General features: G+C 44.0%; 1 pseudogene; it reads right to left on the reverse strand.

Annotated features, from left to right (window-relative positions):
• Positions 1-9,228: 9,228 nt before the first annotated feature.
• LOC103074912 (probable RNA-binding protein 46 pseudogene) lies at positions 9,229-10,683 on the reverse strand (annotated as a pseudogene).
• Between the last annotated feature and the right edge of the window lie 3,507 nt (positions 10,684-14,190).

Genomic DNA, 14,190 nt, shown 5'->3' on the forward strand with positions numbered 1-14,190 from the left:
AGACAGAGACAGAGAGATTTCTTTCCTTTGTAAAGGAGCTAGTTTCTGAAATGGGGATGGCTGGTCTCCAAGGGGATAATTAGGATTTTAACAGCTTACTGTGAGTGGAACATTTCATTTCTCTTAGTACTGAGAAGTGCAGGCTAATAGTTATCCCAGCCATTAGTTATTCTGCCAAAGCTTTCTATCAGACTTAGACATTCAGATAGATGTTCGAACCAGCACTACGGTCAGCAGAGACCTGTAAAGACTTTTCTGGAGGAAATCAATCTGTACCAATGCATTATCCAGGCATGTTTGTTTTTCCGATTCATAAGTCATTTTGTTGTCAGTAGCCTTTTTATTCCTCTTAACTTTTTATTGAATTCTTCAAGGCAGGTGTTCCAAATCCTTTCCATTTTTCTCAAAGAACTTCTGACCTTCCCCACCCCCATAGATGACCTCCACACCTAGTTTACTGAGGGGGTCAAGGCCTCAGCTCTCCTCTCCACTCTCTCAATTTGATCTGCATTGTCATCCATCCTTTGCTTTTTTCCTTCATTCTTTCTACATATGTCCAGAGAAGCCACATCTTATTTTTGTTCCCAAAGCTAACCTTTTCTGGAGTTCTTGATTTTTACCAGTAACTCCCCATCTCCACCTCCATCAACCATTATCTCCCTATTTCTGGCATCTTCAAGATCCTGTTCTCTTCTAGCTCATTGAAAACATACCCCAGTGTCTTGACTGCAAAAACCTATAGCATGACTATGCTTCCCTATCAGAATCCAGGCTCTAGTCAATTTATCTGGAACCACAATTTCTATTAAAACTGGCCTCTCGTAAGTCATCAATAGACAGCACATCCAATGACCTCAGTCCTTGACGCTCCTGACTATGAGCCATGCTTAGAAAAGGGGAACAGTGAAGATTTGAGAGTGAGAGGGACATAAATGAGATTCCGGAAGGGAAGGGCCGTTTTGCAAGCAGTCATTGAAGAGGTAAAGCTGAGTCGAACACACCAAGCCCTTGGGCTTTGTTCTTTTTGTGGGGTCAGAGGGGCCAGAGTTGGCTCCCAGACCCTACTGTCAGAGCCAGACAGAAGGTCCTGTCCATCCTGGTGGGCTTGGGTTCAGCACTGCTTGGGCAGAGGAATGGCCATGTGGCTTTTGTTTTGGGGATTTGAACAGACATCTCAGAGCCCACAGGGAGGTTTCCCCTTACTTTATAGACTTAGGCATATTGCTAATGCTCACCCCAAGTGAGCTTTATCTAATCTAAAGAACCCAAGTTACTCCAAATCCAACACTATATCCAGGAATGGAAGACAACTTAGATGTTCTCTCTTTCTTTGGATTCTTACCACGGTTTCCATAACACCATGCTCTTCATGCCTCTCGCCTTTCTTTCCCACTGGCTCATCAGTTGCATGTGCTGTAAAAGTCAAAACACTTTAGGTTCCCACAAGTTGAAACGGCAGAGCCACAAGATGGAAATAAGTTGGCCCCTGGAGTCACTTCACGAAGGATAGATGCCTGGAAGAATCACTCTACTCCTGTTGGATTTTGTGTGAACAAGAAATAAATCTTCTGTTACATTAAGCCACTGAGCTGTCGGGGTTTACCTATGACTGTAGCCTGGTCTGTGTAGCTACAAGAGCTTAAATGCCTGCAGGAGCCTGGCCAGGAGGCAACTGAAATGAATGAAGTAGCTGAGAGCCTAACAGAGAGCAGGGACTCGGGTGGGGAGGGGACTACCCTGACTCTGGGACTAAGCTTGCCGCATTACAGGGGAAGAGCTGCGGCTCAGATCTAGCTCATTCTCTTATGGGATACTTTGGAGCCAGCATTGCCAGATCCTAACAGGCTCAGTGGCCATGGCTCACGGGCCCATCCGCTCCATGGCATGTGGGATCTTCCTGGACTGGGGCACGAACCCATGTCCCCTGCATTGGCAGGCGGACTCTCAACCACTGCGCCACCAGGGAAGCCCCAAAATCTCCCAACTTTTTAAATGCTGACAGTTCATACAGATTAAAAAACCAAAACACAGACATCTTTTCTGTTTCCTAAATGTCTTAGGTATGTTTCTGCTTCAAGGTTTTTGCACTTGCTGGCCCTTCTGCCTGGAATGTTCTTCCTCTAGGCACCTGCGAGACTTGTTTCTTCTTCTCCCATGCCTTTGCCCAAATGTCACCCTCTCGGCTTTTCCCAACCACCCTCTTTAAGACCACAGCACACTCTCCCTCCCACCTTATACTGTCTCCTCCTTCCCTGTTTTTGTCTTCTCCATACTATTTACTACCTTCTAAATAGATAGGAATTTAAAAAACTTATTGATTGATCTGCCCATTCCTACCATTATGATCAAAGTATATGAAGGCAAGGATTTTTTTGTCTTGTTTTGTTCACTTTTGTATGTCAAGTGCCTAGAATAGTACCTGGGACATAGAAAATGCTCAACATTTATTTGTTAAGTAAATGAATTTTTAAAAACAGCCAGTATGTGGGTCAGATGATGCATAGCTGGAGATCTGATTTAGTTTATGGGTCATGAGTTTACAACTTCTGTTTTAGACCCTTACTGAGAAGTCCTTGGAGAAAAGTGCCATTTAGAGCTGCAAGCAGTTTCCCACCTCCCACAAAGTAGATGTTTGATTTATTTTGTTCTGGGAAATAAAACACAAGGAGTTTCAGGAAAAGTCTTATAAATTCCAGGGAGTCCCATGCCTGCCTGTATTTTCACAGAATACTATTTCTCATCTTGTCTCTGCTCAAAATCCTAGAATTGTTCACAGCCAAATTTCTGTCTCAGTCCTGGTGCGGGGACCAGTCGTGGTTCCCATAGTTACACCAGCCAATACATTCCCTTTTGCTTATTGAATTGGTTTGAGTTGGGTTTCTGTCACTGTGAATGAGAGTCCTGACAAATTTAATGTGACTTTGGGCGAGCTGTTTCATGTTTCTGAGTCTCAGCTTCCTCACTTATAAAAAGGATGGGGTCAGATTAGATAAGCAGTAGAGCCCTTTCCAGGATTTTAACATTTCAGAATTCTAACACATTTAAGGTCACTGATCTATGGAGCCCAAACATTTCTGACTGTGGGCAAACTTGGTTCCCTGGAGCCACATGCCACTCTTGGCCCCCATTACCAGCAGCCCCTCTGACTGTCTATTGCTCCCACCTCCTTTGGGGGGTTGGTTTTTCTGGTCACATGTTTAGGACTTGCTCCTGTTGGTAGAGTCACATGCATTGTCCTTCTAGTATCTCCAGATATGTCCTCCAACATGATCCTTGTGGACACATTTTTCTTCTTCCTGACCCCAGCTCTTATTTGTCTTTTCCCCTTTCTTGTCCCATGCCTCACTAAAGTCACATTTACTTAATCTGCAGCATTTAGACATTTTTAGATCTTTCATGCCCTATTGTGTGTCTAGACTGTTCTTCCTTTTACTGCCTCCTTCCATTTTCCTCTGGGATGGGTAGGAAGCTTACTTTATCAACTCAGGTTAGAAAGCTACATTAGTTTATTTAAATCATCATAGAGTCTGCCTCTGAGTCCCCATTTGGCAGGGCTGGAGAGAAATTCAGTCTTCGTCATTATTAGGGATACCTCCCTTCATTCTAGAATCAGGCAAAGGTCTTGGGGCTCTTATACAAAGCAAAACATTTGGAGGGGTACCCCCAGTTCAGGGCAAGTTGGCTACTGTGGACATGCTCTTTTCCTGGCCCACATGGCAACCCGGTATCTGGTAGCTGCTGGACCACACTTGGGCATGAAAATGATAATAACAATAACAACAACAACAATGTTTATGGAATGTTACTAAAGTGCCAGGGACTCAGTAGTGCTTTACAAAAATAATTTCATATGAGCCAACTGCTCTTTGGCCTAGAACATACTTTTCCCAGATAACTCACAGTTCTCCCTCATCTCCTTTAAGTCTTTGCCAAATATTATGTTCTCAGTGAGGCCTATCCTGACCACGTGCCTCTGTGCCTCATCCCCTACACTCACCATCCCTTTTCCCTGCTCTACTTTTGTTCCTATAGCACATTCTAGGCTATATGATTTACATACTAATAGTGTTTTCTGTCTGCCTCCCCCCAGTAGAATGTAAGCTCTAAAAGGGTAGGATCTTTATTTGTTTACTTCTATCTCTCAAGCCCCTAGAACAGTACCTAGCATATAGTTCAATAAATGCTTTGGAATATGTGATTTTAATTTTCATGGATGAGGAGACTGGGGCACATAAAGGGAAGCAGCTATCCCATGGCACATAGCCAGCCAGTGGTAGAGCTTGAGTTTAAGCCCAGGCCACCTGATTTCTTTTAACCACTTTGTGTGAAATGGGTACCCCCAGACCCCCATCTAGCCTTCTGAGGTGCATCATTCCTCCTAGAGACCCTGCTGTATCCCTGGGGCATTGAGAGAGTACAGTGTGGGTCCCAATCCTCAATGAACCCATGAATCTCCCTCCTCCTTCAGCTCACCCCCCATTCCCTTCCCTAAACACTGCCCACTTCCAGAGTAATAGAATATCCTCAAGGAGATTAAAACTTTCATTTAGGCCAGGAAAAGAGTTTATCTTCTGGGAACACCACCTTTCCACTTAGCAAGTGCTCTTGAGGCTAAGAAATATAAGGATTGGCCACTTCCTTGGAATGAGGAGGTGGGGTATCCAGAAAACAAAACAGAATTAGCTTTGAGTGTGAGTGAGTGTGTTTGTAATGAACGTGCCTTTTATACCCTGAGCTCCCTTTCCCACACCACTGCAAGATCGTCTCTTTTCTTCCTTTAATTCCAGTTCCCAAGTCCAGCCATGCTGAATCCCCTCTGAATGGAACAGGCTTGCGCAAAGCCCACCTCCCAAGAGGGCTGGAGGGAGTGGAGCTCTCACGGCAAATGTGAAAAAGGATTGTCCTCCTATTACTGGAGGATTTCCCCCAGTGTTTCCTCAATAATTTCAGCTGCAGCATTCAATTAAAGCCTCCTGCAAAAACGACTCCTCCGCATTTGGTGAGAAGGACAGCTTTTCCTTTATATAAAGTCTCCTCTACTACCCACCCTGCGCACTGGGTAAGGGGTGGAAGAGTGTGTGTGGTGATGTTCTGAAACAGAGGAGCGTTGGACCTGTTGCAAAGTCCATAAAAAGTGGAGAGGTATCAGGACACTCTGTGGCTGAGTGCAGCATTTAGAACGGGGGCTGATTGTTTTTTCCAATCTTCGAGTGAAAGCTGTGCCTTCAAGGTATAATCTCCCCTTGGGGACCCAAGCCCTTTGATGATGTTAACAAACATACTCATATTAATAAAGATGCTATTCTTTTCTCCTTTTTCCCCTCCCCTCATCTCCCTTCTGGAAAACCAAGGTTTGTGAACATTGTGAGAGCACCCCCTTCATTCCAGTCCCCCGTAAAAGACCCAGGCGCTCATCTGCAGAGACATGTGTGCCCGAGGACCAGGCTGAGGGGGACGCGTTTTCAGCCTTGAATGTTTCCTGTCTTTCTAATGACTTCCTATCTCTCTGTGATTGACAAGTAGCTTTAGATGCTGGAGACTGACAAAAACCAAAACCAAATCCTGTGGTGATCCTTTCACAGCTGGGCCCTTCCTGTTCCATTTCCGAGTGGCAGGCAGGACCAATGTGATCAAAAAGGAGAAGGCTGGGCTTCCCTGGTGGTGCAGTGGTTGAGAGTCCGCCTGCCGATGCAGGGGACACGGGTTTGTGCCCCGGTTCGGGAAGATCCCACGTGCCGCGGAGCGGCTGGGCCCGGGAGCCATGGCCGCTGAGCCTGTGCGTCCGGAGCCTGTGCTCTGCAACGGGAGAGGCCACAACAGTGAGAGGCCCGCGTATTGCAAAAAGAGAGAAGGCTGAATGGAACATGGCTCAAAGGAAGAAAAGGGAAGGAGAGGGGGCTCTGTCCTGAGGGCCCAGAGCTCCGAGTCCTCCAGGCACAGGTGTGGGAGAGCCAGACCCACAGGAGAGGCTGGGCAGAGCCCCCAAACCCGGAGCAGGTAGGTCTGAGGAACCCCGGGAGGGTCACATTTACTGGCCTTCCTTTTCCTCTGGTGTAATTTGGGAGGTTTGGGGAAGAATTCCCTGACAGGATTGCCTTGGGCAAACCACACCCTTGCACCTCATTGTTCTCATTTTAAGGGGAAGGGGTCTGCAGTAGGTACCTCTGAAATGCTGTGGTTCTGAGGCTGATATGAGGCAGGAGGTGCCGAGTCTCATGAAGCCAAGCCATAAAGTAGGGCCCCTAGAGGTGGCCACACCGCTCTCTCCGGACCAGTGGTTCTCAAACTTGAGGTGCATCAGAATCCCCTGGAGGACTTGCTAAAGCAGGCTGCTGGTCCCACTCCTGGAGTTGCCTTTTAGTAGGACTGGGGTGGGGCCTGAGAATTTACATTTCTAACGAGTTCCCAAGTGTGGCCTCTGCCGCTAGTCTGGGGATCACGTGTTGAGCATCGCCCAGTTGGGGGAGCCCTCTGAGATGAAGGTCACCTAGGTGGAGCACAGCCAGCCAGGGTTGCAGCCTTCAGGATGCGTACCTCTCCCTCCTACCTGTAGGGGGCAGCTTGGTTCTGCCTCAGCCCAGCGGAAGCACTGAGATAACTGCTAAATTAACTCCTGAAAAAATACACCCGTTCCCTGAAAATCCTAGATAGATTCTAAGCCTCCCTCACGGGCCTGGGTCTGGGCCCTGGGCAGGGGAGCCCCTTTAATCTGAGTGTGCCCAGCCCGGGCTGGCTAGGGCTTTGCTACCGAAAAAGGGCAGCTCTGTTAACGCTGGACTCCCGGGGCGGGGAGTGTGATTCATTCGCCTGAAGGCTCCCACTGCTGGCAAAGTGCTCAGCGTCAGGGGCCAGGAAATGTCCCACGGGAGAACAAATTAAGACCCTGAATACTTGTGCAAGAGCTGGTGAAAGAGAGGGGCAGAAAGTGCTGGAATGAGTTTTAAACAGGGTCAGTCTACCGGGGCACTAACCATTGTTTCGGAAAGGAAGAGTATCTTCTGAAGTTGGCTGATTCTCCCCTGTGAAACTGCGCAGGGCTTCCCAAAGGCTAAACCAGCCAGCAGGGGGAGACTCTACATTTGCTCCTCGGGCTTTTAGCCCTAAGCAAGCTATCCCCCAGTCCCTCTGCTCTTATTTTTTTAAAAACCCACTGTACTGAGAGATGCCTCAAACTTTTATTTAAAACAAACTTTTTTTTTTTAGAAGCATCGTATATTTAACGTCAAAGAATTTGAATTCAAGTACAAAAATTAAACAACACATGATTTCAACATTAAAAACCATAACACTTATTACTCAAAAAACTATACAATGAATATCAAAAACACAAATGGAGCATACCTATAAAAACCTTAAATACATTAACAGCAAAATTATAATTATTTCTACAACAAACAATTATTAACTAAAATATTTATAGTTATTTTCAAGGACCACAATGGTAGATTGCTTTTTCTTTGGTACTGCATAAAATTTGCATCTTAATCTTTTTGCCCTTCATTTCTTCCTACATAATAATTAGATGCTTCCGTTTATATAAGTTCTAATTGCTAATACAGATAGTGATCCTTGGTAATCAAATCTAGTGTAACCATTGTCTGCAAGTGCTTTAATACTTGTGAAACTCTATTTAGCAAAGTTACAATGAAAAAATTTAATGTAAACTTCTGGGTTCTACTGACCACTCAGGAATCAGAAGTTATTTAAAATCCCAGAAGTTTAAAAAGAACAGCAGTTTGTTATACCTTTATCAAGAGAAATCACTGAGTAACTTTTAAAACTTAGCATTTTTACAAGTTTTACAACGGTAGGTTATTCTGAATTGTGACTGATATTTACTATGTTGAAATAAATATATAATTATCATTTTAAAACCAAATGTACAAACCTGATTCTAAAATAAAACAGTATTTTAATTTGCATGCTTTACAAGGAAAGTTTCATACTCCTGTTTACAATATTTTCTTCAGAAGAATGAGGCCTGATTGGAGATATATAGCCGCTGTCCAACATGGCTGCCATTAGCAAGTGATACTGTTGGTGACAAAGGATAGCTTGGATAAGAATAAAGCCTTGAAGTGCAAGGAAGCACACTGGGAGTCCCAGAAGAGAGGGTAGCACTAACGGGGGAAGACTATTTACTGAACTGTGACAGAAATTGTAGTCTGTAAATAAATACATAACAATTATGCTTCACATCTTTATGGTTACAAATTTAATTCAAAGAGACAAAGCATTAAAACTATAATCACATAATGTTCTAACATTCAAAATCCTGATAATCTTATATTGCTGGTAAAGACTGTTTCAGCATTCACTGCATTGCAAATCCTGATAGTTTCATCAGTCAGTATTAAGTAAATTTTCACTGACACAATGCTTCAGAGATCTTACTAGAATGCATTCTTGGATATCTGTTAATTGTTTTGTATCTTTATGATCACCAAAAAAGGGAATCTCTGATTTCTCTTGCTCTATCCACAATGAAGCTCCTTTTAAATTTGGTACTGACACTAAGGGGTCCTCCATGAAGAAAAGATATAAAACAGTGAATTCATATTTGCTTCTTTTTTGAAACTGTATTAGGTATCAAACCAGCAGAAACATTTACCCCTGGACTGCAAAAACTCTCCAATATTTCATTATTTAAATACTAATGTAAACATTTATACAACCCAATAAACCAATTTAACATTAGAATCCTACTGGTACCATAAAACAGTAAAATGAATCATCTTTATAAAATAAACTTCAAGAAACCATTATCAACTTACAGTACAGAAAAATCCAAAAATTAAACCAAATTATTTCTTTAAAAACCAACATTTGAAATATTACTGTTCCACAATAAACATTCATTTTACGTATCAATAATTTCTTGCTTCATTAGCTATAATGTTTATTTATTGGAGATGTGTGTGAGTACTAAAGACCAAATTTGTAAATCCTGTACTTTCCAAAAACTCAACTATGTTCTTTGGTGTAGTGTAAGCCAAGGGTGGGAAAATGACTATGAAGTGATTACTTATAAAATGTACGGTGTTTCTAGGAACAGAAGAAATTAGGTCATCTAATGCACAGGTAAAGTTTTTTCTATATTTTCCTGGTGCTATAAATGAGGGCTAAAACTGAATGTTAACTTAGTGTTGTCATGGGACTTAATATTAAGCCAACAGGGATGAGATCAACTGCAGGAGAATAAGCTCAGGCAACATCAAAAGGACCTGTTTATTTTCTCCAAATTCTTCTGCATAGGTCCAGGCTGAAGAGATTGTGTTCCCTGTCCAAATGAAGTAACGTAAACTGGGCTGCCAGTTCCTTTGCATCTTCCAACGTAGTACAGAGTTTGTCTGGCATGAAGTAACTCTGGGATCCATTTGCAGTAGCAGGAATAACGATTTTATATGCCAAGAGTACTTTCCCATCTTGACTTGTTGTTGAAATATAAATAATACTCTGGTGGTGCCCAATTCTTTTTGTTGCAGGAATAATCCAAATGCATTACTTCAGAATTGAAATGATTGGATTTTAAAGAATACATACTAATTGGAGTAAGCTTTGTTCCAGGAGAGAATGGATAAGCACATCTTTCAATTTCAGGGGGGCTTGGGCCATACTGGCCATTGAGACAAGCTGGAAGAGTTGGTGCCATGCCTAGAGTTTTTGGGTGGCTGTCTTCTTTGTTAGCAAACACAATCAGGTTTTCCGAATTGGGGCTAATCTGACCATTAAGATGCTGTCTCCAAGTGTTTTCTTTATTTACAGGTTTTCCCAGTGTTACCTCAATACTTGCTCCATCAATGCATTTTCCATTCATAACAGACATAGCAGCCACTGCATCTTCTCGGTTGAAAAAGTGAACAAAAGCATAAGCTCTAAGTTTCTTTACTCATTCAACTGCACCAGGTTTGAATTTATTGAATTCTGCTTTGTTTCCTCTGTAGTTGAGATCATTACATTTCGTACATAGAGAACTTTAACTCTCTGCGTGGTTTCCTCATCAACCTCTTTCTCTGGGTCAGTCCAATGTACCTGAATGGTATGGCCCTACAGTTTGAAGGTTCCTGGAATTAGTTTTCTCCTAGCCATAGCAGCAGCTCTGTGAGATTCATACTCAACAAACGCAAAACCCCGATTTTTGGTCTTATCAGTTGCGCTTGGGTAAACAATGACATTTACAACTCCTTCTGTAACTTTCTTCATTTCATCCAAGATTTCTTCCTTCTTCTTTTCCTTCAGAATAGCTCCAATAAATAATCTGCAATTATCCAAGCTTACACACACACCGATAAACTTCCCTGGTCGAATCTCATAATTATTAAGAATTCTGATGGCCAACTGGGTTTCTTCTTTTGTAGTACACATCACAAAAGCATAACCTCGATTTTCACCACTAAATTCCATCGTAAGTCGAAATTCATATCTCTTCCCAGCTCTTTCAAATACAGGAACTAACTCATCTTCATACATATCACAAGGTATTTTTCCTACAAAAACTTCACAGCCTCTAGGTGGAGGTGGACCTTCCCAACCTGGAGGCGGACCACCAAACTTCCTTTGCCCATTTTCTTGAACCATGCTGTGTCCAGTCTTTTCCATCAAAGCAAGTAATGCTGCTTCATTCTGAGTACCAGTTCGGACTTTACTGCATCCATTTGTTCCATCTGTATTTTCTTCATTCATGGTTGCAGTTCCCCTCGGGTCTTCAAATGTTGGTCCTAAATGCCTGGGACCAACGACCACAAACCGCCGCCACCGTTTCGGGGCCAGTCTGTGGGAGCGGGGTTCACCACAGAGGGGAGGGGAGTCCATGTGGAGGAGCTCGCGAGGTCCTCGCGCCTAGCCTGGTCTCCCTTTAATTTATTTTATTTTTGGCTGCATTGGGTCTTCGTTGCTGCGCACTGGCTTTCTCTAGTTGCGGCGAGCGGGGGCTATTCTTCCTTGCATGCACATGCTTCTCATTGCGGTGGCTTCTCTTGTTGTGGAGCACAGGCTCTAGGCACACGGGCTTCAGTAGTTGTGGCACGTGGGCTCAGTAGTTGTGGCTCACGGGCTCTAGAGCACAGGCTCAGTAGTTGCAGCACGTGGGCTTAGTTGCTCTGCGGCATGTGGGATCTTCCTAGATCAGGGCTCAAACGCGTGTCCCCTGCAATGGCAGGCAGATTCTTAACCATTGCGCCACCAGGGAAGCCCTCAAACATTTATTTAAAACAAAGTGAGAATAAATAAGCAATACAAAACAAAACAAAACAAAAAAACTTCCAAGCTGAACGAAAACTTTCCAAGCTGATCTATGTGTGCAGCAAACAGAGACAGACAGCCTACCAAGTCCAGAGGTAGACTGCTCCAACAGATAACAACTCTCCCACTCAGGAAGCTGCCCGGCTAATAGACTTGCCCAGTATGGAAAAGGAAGGTTTTATGAGGACAAGGAAGAAGGAGCAGAGGCTCAGAGGTGGGCAGAAGGTGTTTGGGGGGAAAAGAGAGAAGACTAGGCTGCTTAGAAAGGATTCCTCTTCCCCCTCTATCCCTCAGGCTAGGAGGTCAGATCTGAGCAGAGACTCAAGGCAGGGCCTGAGGATGATCACAACAGTCAGATTACCTACCCTGGTGTACTCAGTTTTCCACTACCAGTGGATGTCTGTCCAACCTCTAGATATTTAGATGTGGAAGTGGTACACGCAGGGACCACTATCAGTAAAAGAGGTCTTCTGGGTGGTCTCTAAGCGGTGGGCCTAAGCTTGTACTGCCCCATTCCTACACTCTCAAAGTTCCTGTAGTGACCATAGTGATCATACCATGGGGCACGATCAGCATCTAAGACCAGCTGTAGATGTGGACCAGAGCAACCTCACGTGATGCAGCTGGAGGTCAACCCACAACAGATCATTGGAGCAAAAAATGACCCTCGTTAGCAACATTATCTGTCCCCTGCACTGGTAACAGGACATATCATTATATGGCATCTTTCACTAAAGTGGTTCCTCGTGCTTTTTATCCCCCCTTCTCCAAAATTCTCCTCCTCTGTATTGTCAGTCTTCTTTGGTAGGTGTCATCATTCACAAAATCACCTAAAGAAGAAATTTTCTAGTTATTTTTTGCTCTCTCTCCACCAACCACATTCTGGCCCAGCCAAGAAATCCTGATTATCCTCTCAAATAATGTCCATCCTCTCTCCTCCACAGCCACTAGTTAGTACACATCTGGATGGCTGCTGTCCTCTGTCTTCTCTAATTCCATCCTCATCACTGATTCTAGATGCTCTAAAAGTCATATTTGATCATGGAGCTCCCATGCTTAAAGACCACTGGTAGCTCCCCAGGGCCTGTAGAATATGAGGCTGCATTGCTTTGGGGAACAAGGAAGGGTATAGATAAATGAATGAGTGAATGAATAGAAACAAAGAGATGGGGAAGAGGAATTGGGGGTAAGAGAGTTTTATTGAATTCCTGTCATGGGGGAGACCACCCACCATAATCCTGTAAGCTCTACTATGCCCTGTAGTTGAATTCCAATCAACACAAGGGGATAAAAATTGTATTTAAAATCTTTTATTCCTCTATTCATGCCACCCCAGCCAGGCATGCTTCCAATTTCCTTCCTCACTCTCCTTATAGATTCCTAAAGCACTTCACACCGCTTCCCTGAGACCCACATGAGTGAGAAATGAAGTGCCATGTGGTCAGCTCCATGTAGTCTAGCAGACTGTCCCCCAGGGTGTCTTTCTGTAGTTAGTTGGGTGGGTGCAAAATTCTAACCAATTTTCCCTTCTAGCCCTGCCTAGCCTCTAACTAGAGAGAAGAATGTGGTCTTAGAAGGGGAGAAATATTTCCTCTTTTAACACAGTCCCTTCTCTTATACTCACCTTAGAAAATAACCACTTTTTCTGAACACTCACACACAAACACACACACACACTGCTTAGCTTCCTATAAAAACTGCTGTTATTGTGTTTTTGTCCTTAAGACCTGCATTTTGGGGGTGGTTGGCCCTTGCTGCTGCACTTGACAGGAGCTGACAAGTAACCACTTGTGGGTGTCAGAGATGCTGTGACTGGACTGTCTCAGGGATGAGGTGATGAGAAGCTGTTTGGTGTTTGTGCACCCAGGCAACCGTCGTGTTTACTTGCTGTCTCTTTGGTAGGCTTCCAAACCAGCTGCACCACTCCCGTTAACACTGGGCTCCACACTGGCTACTGACGGCTTCTCCTGCCAGTTGTGAGGAATTACTACTTTTCACTTGAGAAATTGTGGTTTCACTGAAGGAGTAGTTTTACAGACACACATCAGAATTTCGCCTGACAAAAATCCTAAATGCCCAACGAGGTGGTGTCCTGGTTGGGTGTGTCCTGCTCCCAATCAGACTGTCTGCTCCTCTGCTTGAGAGGCTGATATATATTGTGCTTATCAACCCATTTGGATCTGTTGAGATCCTACTGTGTGTTTGGCATGGATCTAGACCTCAGGAACCCAAAGATAAATAAGGTATGGTCGGCCAGGAGTGATAACTAGGTGAATAGGTGAATATATTGCAGGGCCATAGGGCTAGAAAAGCAGGCAGAAGTAAAGTGCTGTGGGAGCACGGAGGAGGTGGAGGGCAACTGGGGTCAGTTTGTGGAATGGAGGATATTTGAGCTGGCAAAGAAGAACGTTTGAAGAACAGCACATGTCAGGTACTGTGCTTGGTGCTTTACCTCCATTGACTCATAGGAGTGCTCACAACAGCCCTGTGAGAAGGGAACTATTATTACCCCCATTTTACAGATGAAGAAGCAGAGGTTTCTGGAGGGTAAGTCACTTGCCTAAGGTCACATACCTAGTAAGTCAAGAAGCTGGGATGTAAGATATTGCCATGTGTGTAGTACACACTCAGTAATCATTAGATATTATTATTTTATTATTATAATTATTAAGCCCAGGGCTACTGCCTCTAAAGCCCATGTCCCTGAGACAGTATTATCATGGCTCCAGCAGCATGTGAAAGAAGCAAATGTCTGAGTCTTACCCTGGATCACTAAGGCATGAGTCCTTTTTGGTGGCATTCTTAAGGTTCTGAGTTAAAACTTGGAGCCTTGCTCAATTATGAAGACGGAAGACTTGGTCTTTGGATTCCATAGGTCATAGGAGTGCCCCTGACCCCCTTATGCACTCCTCTTCCTTCAGGCTGCTCCTTCTACTCTTTCCCCATTTC

This window comes from Lipotes vexillifer, unplaced genomic scaffold (genome assembly GCF_000442215.2).
Source record: "Lipotes vexillifer unplaced genomic scaffold, Lipotes_vexillifer_v1.1 scaffold311, whole genome shotgun sequence".
Lineage (NCBI taxonomy): Eukaryota > Metazoa > Chordata > Mammalia > Artiodactyla > Lipotidae > Lipotes > Lipotes vexillifer.